Below are 10,237 nucleotides of genomic sequence, written 5' to 3'. Positions count from 1 at the left end.
TGCATATATAAATGGCAGCTTAAGTACAATGTCACGAAAAGCACTGTTCTAATATTTGATGTGCAGCGTAAATTTACCTGCTCTCAATCACTGTACTTGGGCAGTATGTGTGTTCCACTTCAGCAATCTAAAATATATATGGAGGTGTCAGGATTTGCTCTGATAAGTCTTTCTTAGAACGAACACAGTTAGCTTGTGAAAAGTTAAAAATGTTAATCAATAGTAATAATGATACTGGACTAAAGTTTGGAGGCATGAATCCAATCCCAGCAAAAAGGATCTGGGAACGAGTGATACTTTCATGCGGGCTCTATGGATGTAATGTCTGGGGACTATTAACCCTCAAAGAATACGATATGCTGGAAGTTATTCAACGTTATTTCAGTAGAAAAATACAGGGCCTTCCAAAATGTAAATCAGGTACTGTTGCTGTGGACAACATGGGCTTGATATCTCTCCAATCCTTTATTGACAAACAGTCACTTTAACTACTTGGAAAACTATGCCGGTCCAGTTACAGCTATGTTTTTAAAAAGGAATTATTACTCGCCTTGGGCAGTTTAGATACGAAATAGCGTTGGATAACTTCAGAAAACGATGTGCTTTGTCACCTGTATATAACATGCTCACACTTGTCAAAAAATACAATCTCTATGCAGAAATAGAAGATTATCTAATTAAATGTAGCTTCCCAAGTAAAAAGGCATGGTCTGATATTGTTAGGAAAGGATTATTTTTGTAGACCAGGAAGCTGTATGCTCTAAGCTGCTATCTAGACTTAACTTAAATAGATATGTTTCGCTACGTAATGATAAAGAACAACACAGACTCTGGCTGCTTGCACTTGAACGTCCTGAACAGTTCCCAAACCTGTCTCATCTTGTACGGCTGGGATGCCTAAATATAGAATCTAGGGAATGTCGATGTAGAATTGTAGCTCATGATATTATTAAGCATGTCTTTTTGTATTGTACATTGAATAAGAATGACAGAAATGAACTATTTGAAATCATTTGTGAAGGGATAGATGTCTCTACATTTGCAAGACTATGTAGTGAGGACGATGGTATAATCCTGTCTGTACAACTTGGCGGTATGCCTGAGTGTGTTAGCTCTTTATCTCAAAGTCTATGGGGTGACCTTATGGTTATTGTGTAAAGATACTGTAGGAAATGGCTGTATCTGTTACAAAACATTTATAAGAATGCTTGATTGTCATGCATTTTGAAGTTATCATTTCTCATAATATTGTTAAATTGTACTACTGTACAGCTCTGTAATTATACATAATATCATATATGATATGCATCTTCAATATCTGGAGGAAATAAAGAATATCTATCTATCTATCTGTCTACACGTACTACGACTGGGGCCACAAACCGTCTGCTTCATCTATGTAGTCAGTACTGCAGACATCTGTTGTAGAAGGCATACACTGGTTACACCATCTGTCTACACGTACTACGACTGGGGCCACAAACTGTCTGCTTCATCTATGTAGTCAGTACTGCAGACATCTGTTGTAGAAGGCATACACTGGTTACAACATCTGTCTACACGTACTACGACTTGGGCCACAAACTGTCTGCTTGAACTATGTAGTCAGTACTGCAGACATCTGTTGTAGAAGGCATACACTGGTTACAACATCTGTCTACACGTACTACGACTGTGGCCACAAACTGTCTGCTTCATCTATGTAGTCAATACTGCAGACATCTGTTGTAGAAGGCATACACTGGTTACAACGTCTGTCTACACGTACTACGACTGGGGCCACAAACTGTCTGATTCATCTATTATATCTTAATGAAACCGTGTAAAGAATACAGACGTTATTATTATATTTTTGTGTCTTCAAGTCTTTCCAGATTTCAGACTTCAAAAGCACTGATTAAAACTGAAGAGTATATTGCACGATTCCGAATATATCATATATCAATATATAATGTGTTTATGCATCACCACCAAAAAGTGATTGTACCAGGTCGTCGTAAAAAGGTTTGGTACCCATCACAATCACAGGCAAAAGAAGTCAATTATTCACCTCAATAACCCTAAAAAAAACATTTAAAAAACAAATAACACACGTGAACATATTGTACAGGTCAAAATAGAGAATGGCATCAGACATCATTTTTGTCACTGATGAGTCAAATGTAGAAATGTCATCCACGTGTCTGCCATAAGGCTTTTTGAAAGCTTTACTGAGGCCATGGGTGTTGTAACCTTGAAATATAAACACCAAAGGCTGGAGCTGCTGGAATATTGCTCAACATGAAGGGAAAGTTGAAGTCATCCCTCTTGCCATACACTCTTGCGGAGAGTGTTTTGTCACTCTGAATCTTCAAGCATAAATATGAAACAGATGAGGCGGTCTTGTTGGTATCCTTTATTTCTAGTTCAGGTGGGTAAATCAGCGGAAGGGAATTGGCTATTTGATTGTTATTGAATGGTATCAGATCATTGATATACCTGAAGCTTAAGTCAAACTTCTTGGCCAAATTACCTTGTTTTGACTTTGCCAATCCGCACAGATATTCCGATTCATATGCACAAAGAAACAGATCCGCAAGAAAGGGATCACAATTGGTGGCCATATGGATGCCTACTTCTTGCATAAATGTCTTATCAGTGCCTGGCGTTGTCATTGGTAGAATTACAAACTGTAAAAGAGGAGGCAGAAATGGAATAAACGCATTCTGTCCCAGTTAACTTTCATCCAAAGTTTGGCTGCACATATATGAAATGTTTGTAGTGGGGCCCACTGACAAGGCCTCGAATAACATAACCATAACAGGTCAGCAACGCAACCATAGATATATTAACATCGCTATCTTCAAGGGTACAATTTGTCGAAAAGGAAAGATAATGTCATCTGAAAACAGCACATCATGGTAATATGTCATGTTATATGCACGGACACTTTGTCATTTTACATACAATGTACATATATATGTTCTATAGGTACTGTGTTATTTTACATACATTTTACATATGCCCGGTGAAGATTGTGTGTCACTTTATGCGCTGTGTATGCCCAGATGTTATAACACTATCAGTTACATGTGAGTCAGCTGTGACAGGACAAGCAAATGACGTCAAGATATTATTACCGGACCAACTTGCACAAAGCGACCTTAGCGCTTAGATGATCGTAACTCCAATACTTTTACTTAGGCTTACGATATTCTTAGCGCTTAGCGCTTTGTGCAATTGGGCCCAGGTGGACCAGCCGACTTGTTTGGGTTTTACAAGACGACGTCCAGGCAATTAGATAGCTACATCCTTTAACGAGTAACTATGGTGTATTTCAAATGCAATGTGTAACTTATTTTAATGGTACCAATACATTTGTACAATGTATGTCTAATTCTATAGGCTGGAAGGCAACAACCAATCAAAATGTCTCTTCGGAATGCGTCACCACGTACGAATAGGTACTCCATATATTTAAGCGAAGCTGGATACTGTAAATTATGCTGGAAATAGAGTGTTTTATGTGTATTAAAGGGAGCTTTAAGTCCGTGTGCTACATGAAGTTTCCATTTGTATAAGATACATATATACATGTGTCTTTATTTTCCCTTTTTCTTGACGATTTAGAACCCTGACTGAAGAACCATTTTGGTGAAAGTGTCAACGTGTCTTATTCTGATGAAACATTCACAATATGTATCCAGTTTTGGGTACTTTTATACGCGGACGATATTGTTCTACTAAGCAAGAACCCAATATCCCTACAAAAGTCTTTACACTCATTGTAAATTGATTGCGAAAAGTGATTGCTTAATGTCAACATTTATTATCTTTGGCAGCGAAAAGCCGAAAACAAACAAATACAATTTTACCTAAGGTAATAGTTAGCTGGAAATTGTTGATTACTATAATAACTTAGGTGTAAAATTCATAAAAATAGAAAAAAAAATATTTGCCGTGAAGTCCCTCATGGAGAATGCCACCAAGTGCATGTATCTGTATCAACCCGCTTCGTCTAAGTTTTTGAAACAGGTAAACAGTGGCTATCTAGACAACCCAGGTACAGTCAGGGCTGGGTGACTTTGCTGGTTAGATAGAGTAGGCAAGTGGATCAATCCATTTTACTGTGAACAGGGATGCAGGAAATTAAAACAAAAAGACAAATTCGCTTGCATCAGTCATTTATCTATCTTGGCACTTAAAAAGAGCCACACGTATAATGTTGTCAACAAATATTCGACACAGGCACCTCACAGTTTACAAGAAGCATAGGATTCAACAATTATTCCACACAGACAGATGACCGTTCACGACAAGCATAAGTTTCAACAAGTATTCCACAGAGACACTTCACTGTTTACGACAAGCATGAGATTCGGTAATTATTCAACACATACACTTCACTGTTTACGACAAGCATAAGATTCAACAATAATTCCACACAGACACTTCACCCTTCAGTTCACGACAAACATAAAATTCAATAATTATTCCACGTGGACATTTCACCGTTCACGACAAGCATAAGATTCAACAAGTATTCCACACAGACACTTCACTGTTTACGACAAGCATGAGATTCAATAATTATTCCACGTGGACACTCCACTGTTCACAACAAGCATAAGATTCAACAGTGGTTTGAAGTATTTTAGTTACAATGAGTTCTAACGACATTTTTTCTATTATCTTCTATTAATCTCTATATATCTGCTATTAATCTCTATATTGTCAAACTATGTTATTTAACTTAACTTTATTGATTGAAAATGACCTTGAATTAGTCGCATTCCATTACTGAGAATTTGAATAAATACACTGCTTTATTAATCTCCATTTCAACTTGTCCCCTCTTCTATTTTGTCTCTATCAATGATCTGGAAACATTTCTTATGAAAGACGGATGCCCGAGTGTGAAACTTGGCGATGTGAACGACTTACATGTACATGAGCATTTCCTAACCCTTCTGTATGCTGACGACACTGTCCCCTTTGCTGATTATGCAACTGAACTCCAAAATACATTAGATTCTTTTAAACGTTATTGCAATATCTGGAATTTAGACTTAACCTGGAAAAAAACTAAAGTTTTGATTGTTGGAAGCGGGCCGTCCAAAAACAGTAGGTTATCTTTTTATTTGGAGAATACGGAAATTGATATCGTAGACAATTATACGTACTTAGGTGTTATGTTTAGTAGAAACAGAAATTTCAAGCCAGCAATTAAATGTTTAGCGGAGAGTGCGTCCGTCTTAAGCCATGTTCTGTCTTTTAAAAAAATCAAGAAATTATAACATTCCTCTGGATTGTCTACTTAAGGCTTTTGGTGTAACGATAGTACCAATTTTATTATATGGCTGTGAAATTTCGGCATACGAAAATAGGAACGTAATTGAAAGGACCCATCTAAAATTCCTTAAACTGCAATGTGGTCTTAGAAATGCTACTCCGCATTTCATGGTCTATGGAGAACTAGGTAGAATACCTTTATCGATTTATGCAGCTAAACGGGTATTTGACTTTTGGCATAAACTTTGTAAACCCAGACCTGCACCGAAACTATCGCAAATTATTTATAAGTTTGCTCATTTATATTTTCTATCTAATAATGAACAAACTGCCTGGATAAGAAATGTGAGGCAAATACTTAATAAGTGTGGTCTGCCCTATGTATTTTATGACCCACAAAGCGTTTCCGGCCATTTGCTAACTGCGCAGATAAAAACAAAAATAAAAAGATCAGTTTTATCAAAATTGGAGATCTGACGTCGAGAGAAGTTCAAAAGGGTATTATTGCAAATATTTAAAAGATATCCCGTCATTTGAACACTTTCTTCTCCTATCTAAACAAATTTATTATCCTATTCTAAAACATAGAACCTGTAACCATGATCTACCTGTCGAAGTTGGCCGTTGGCTAGGCACAGATAGAGAATTTAGGACATGTAAACTGTGTATGTCGCCAGCTATAGCCGATGAATTCCATTACATGTTTAAATGTAAAGCGTTCCGTGAATCTAGATCTCAACTTATCTCGAATAAATATACGCAATTTCCGAAAGTAATAAAATACAAAACAATGTTAAGTACCAGAAGGGTAAAAGAAATCAAGAACCTTGCAAAATTCATATGCATAATAGATAAGTACCTTTGAGCGTAACTGTGTGTAGTTTCTTTTGGTGTGCGACCTTTCAAATATAAAAACCTAATCACTGCTCGGTATTCTACTGGCTCCATTGTCACACCCTACTCGATCATAACACCTGTGAAAGTGGTAAGATTAATAGTTCGGTGCTGCAAATTCAGACATAACCCATAGATACATGTATCATTACACATGTGAAATTTCAACCAAATATGATAACCCTAAGTGGTTTAGGGGAAATCTTTAATGAACACCCCTCGTATGTGTGTTTGCTTATGTAAGTGTTTCTGTTTAAATGTTCGTACAAATGTTCAAGTAAAATGTTTATCTCCAAATATGTGTACAGTATAACCGACATCTTCTCACATATTTATTGTCATGTTAAGAAACTTTTTTCTCTCTTTTTTTAGAAATAAATGATGTGAAATGAAATGACAACATGGATTATTCTGATCCAATGAGAAACAATTCATGCATGGTAAGACAACCCAGGCACACTGAAGCTCTAAAAATTAGACGACCCGGGTTGAAATCCATGTATCGTCTTCGGAGAAAACCACGGAATATTAACCTTCCACTTGACGGTATTGTAAAAGCATTTGATGTTATGATTTTACCTCTTGTGTTGTTTGGCTCTGAAGTATGGGGAACTGAAACCATTAATCTGATTGAAAAGGTACAACTCAAATGTTTTAAAATAACTGCCGGTTTGACAATGTCTACATGCACGTACTTTCATGGTATACGGCTAACTAGGAAGAGTACCCCTCAGTATACGAATAGCCAAGAGAGTTACAGGTTTCTCTAATGTGTGGGGGTGCTGTGGGTTGTGATGGGTGGCTGGCCCGTGGGGTTGTGTGCTGTGTGCTTGTTTCATGTTGTCGGGTTTGTGTGTGTGTGTGTGTGTGTGTGTGTGTGTGTGTGTGTGTGTGTGTGTGTGTGTGTGTGTGTGTGTGTGTGTGTGTGTGCGTGCGTGCGTGTGTGTTGTTTGGTTGGGAGTGTGTGTATGCGGCGGTGGATTGTTGCTATGTTGGTGTCTTGGGCATGTTTAAGAAATAGGGTGTGCGTGAGGATAATGTGTGACGGTGTGGGTGAGGGTTCGGGCGAGGGTTCGGATGTGATTGAACGGATGTCAGTGAGGGTTTGGATGTGTCTGAATGAGCGGGTGTGTTTGCGTGGTTTGCGTAAGCTGCCGTGAGTGAAGGCCTGGATGTGGGAATGGATGTGGTTGTGTGTATATAGGATGTTTGTATGGGGGATACTATTATGAATGTTAATTTCATAATTACTATTAAATGTGGTGTGTACACATATAAAATATTGTTTCTATGAGCCTTTTAGTGTCTCGTAGGCCATTTGGGCCGGCCGCTGAATTTATACATTCTTGCCTTGTCATTTTATATGTACAGCGGGTGACACTATAATAAAATATTCTTCTCCTCTCTTCTTTTTCTTCTTCTTCTCTCTAACGAATACTGATACCACACGCTATGGTATCACACAATGTGTAGTACAGCTGTGTGTTTATTAAACAGGTGATATCTTCACGGGAGAGTAATAAATGTTGGTTTGTTATTTGTCTGTGCTTGTAGTTACCTGTATATCTCAAAAGGGGTGAGTTAGCTTAGTGGTTAAACCGTTGGCTCGTCACGACGAGGATCTGGGGTCAAATACCACATTGTTTGAAGCCCTTTTTGGCGCCCCCTTCTTGATATGGTTTGGGCGTCGCTAAAAAAACGGTGTAAATCAAACACAATAAAACCCACACTCGCTAAAATACACACTTCCTTACCGAGAGTTAGTTGCGGCCAAACTACGAAGTACCTCTGCCACAGGCCAGAGTGATGTGAGGATTCGTCACATCTTACTCAGTCCATTTAAAAAATATATTATGATATGCCTTTCTTCTGTTTTCAATTTTTTTAAAGTCTACCCATTTAGATACAAATATGTCATGAAATGGTCAACTTTCATTGAGAAAATATCATAACACGTGAAACATTATTATTTGCATCAGCGTATTTATCCTTTGTTTAAAGTCGCTGTACGGTTATTCCACGGTCACACACTAACGGGATCGGGTGGTCACGGTCGCTCACTTGGTTGATGCATGTCATCGTATCCCAATTGGGGTCACGGGTGGCCCAGTCGTCTAAGGCGCCGCGATTCGCACGCCAGAAATCACGATTGTGGGTTCGAATCCCGGTTCGCCCCGATTATGTTTCTAGGTTTGTCAGCACCATACCCGTGATCGTGGGTTTCACCGAAGTGGTAAACGTCTGAGACCTGCATCACTTCGAGCTTTCCTCCCACATTAAGCTGACACGCCGCGATGTAACTGGAATACTGTTAAAAGCGGCGTTTAACCCAACTCACTCACTCACTCGTATCCCAATTGCGTGGATCGATGCTCATAATGGCAATCACTAGAGGGTCTGATCCAGATTCGATTATTTACTTCGGACTGTTCAGACTTTAGAATAAGCGTGTTTGTTTACAAACAAGAGAAAAGTCAGGTCACGTGATATGCAAACTAGTTTGTGGCAGTGGCGTAATGCTAAGTTATCAGTGCGCCGGAATGTTCGAATGGAATATTGATGATGGCAGTACTAAACAGCATTCACACATCCAAAGAACAATTTATACCAATCACTAACGGGTATTATTCCATGGCCTGTGGTCTATCTGCGGTCCACGTTTTGTCCTTATGAACTTGCAACACATGTATAAAGAACAGCAGGAGCCTTCATATTCATAACAGCAATCACCTTCGAGAAAAGGTGAAGGCTGACGTTGTACCAACGTTTAGATTAATATTTATCCAAACGAAGAAATAAATACAGACGTTCCCCAACCCCAGTCACATACGTCTGATGCGCACGTAAAATCATCCAGCTGCCTATAATGTGTTTGTTTGTCTGTTGTTTAACGCCGCACTCACCAATATTCCAGCTATATGACGACGGCGAGTCTGGACCAGACAATCCAGTGATTGACATCATGAGCATCGATCCACGCAGTTGTGATACAATGACATGCATCAACCCAGTCAGCGAGCCTGACCACCCGACCCCGTTAGTCGCTTCTTACGACAAGCATAGTCGCCTTTTACGGCAAGCATGGGTTGCTCAAGTCCTATTCTACCCCGGATCTTCACGGGTCAGCTGCCTTTAAAGTCAAATACTTCGACTGACTTGTTGACTGTGACATGACACTGCTGACACTGTGCGTCCATTAAGTGGCTTCTTCGACCAGTACAGGTTACCATGGTTACAGGCGATCTATTCAAACCCGGAATCCTTGCGGGTTTGCTTTAAAAGACAATAAAAAATGCATATATTATTTTTCAATCTCCAAATATTCTTTTTACTTTTGGTTCTAACACAATACAAAGATTCACAAGAATTTCCGAATATTCTTTCAGTGATCTGTATTGGGAGTTTCTGGCATATATATTAACTTTATGCAATTTAGTTAATGCAACTTATGCAATTTATGCATAAAATTAACTTGAACAAAACGTGTGCGTGTGTGTGTGTGGTTTTTTTTTTTTGGGGGGGGGGGTACATGTGTTGGTGTTAAAGTGAGATTTCACTTTCGTACGTTTTGGGGCACTCCATAACGTTTAAAATCTGCAGAGATCGATGCTCTTGATGTCAGTCATCGGATTACCTGGTCCAGCTGCGATTATTTACAGACCCCCGTCATATAACTGGAATATTGCTGACTGTGGAGTTAAACATCAAATAAACAAACACACAATTAATTGTTTATTTGCAAGGGCTTGAAACTGATATACTATAGACACTTTTTTCTATTTCTCTTCTACGCTGGTCATGTATGAATTACTATAACATCAAGTCATCGCACGTGAGGTTTTCACTTGTTCATATTTAACTCACTCGATTTTCTCCTACGCCCAGTTCAAAGCGGTCACCTTAGAGTGTACCTATTTGTCACATCTTACACAGTCCATTTACCTTTTTTGATAATCTACTCATTTAGAAAAAAATATTTTAAGTACATGAAAAAAATATTTCCATTTGCGATTTTATCCTTCGTATACATAGGTCGTATGGCTCCACGTGCAATATGTAAAGCGCACTGTAA

This window comes from Haliotis rufescens, unplaced genomic scaffold (genome assembly GCF_023055435.1).
Source record: "Haliotis rufescens isolate VD_foot unplaced genomic scaffold, xgHalRufe1.0.p SCAF_1, whole genome shotgun sequence".
NCBI classification, from domain to species: Eukaryota; Metazoa; Mollusca; class Gastropoda; order Lepetellida; family Haliotidae; genus Haliotis; species Haliotis rufescens.
Note: the sequence above shows the minus strand (reverse complement) of the source record.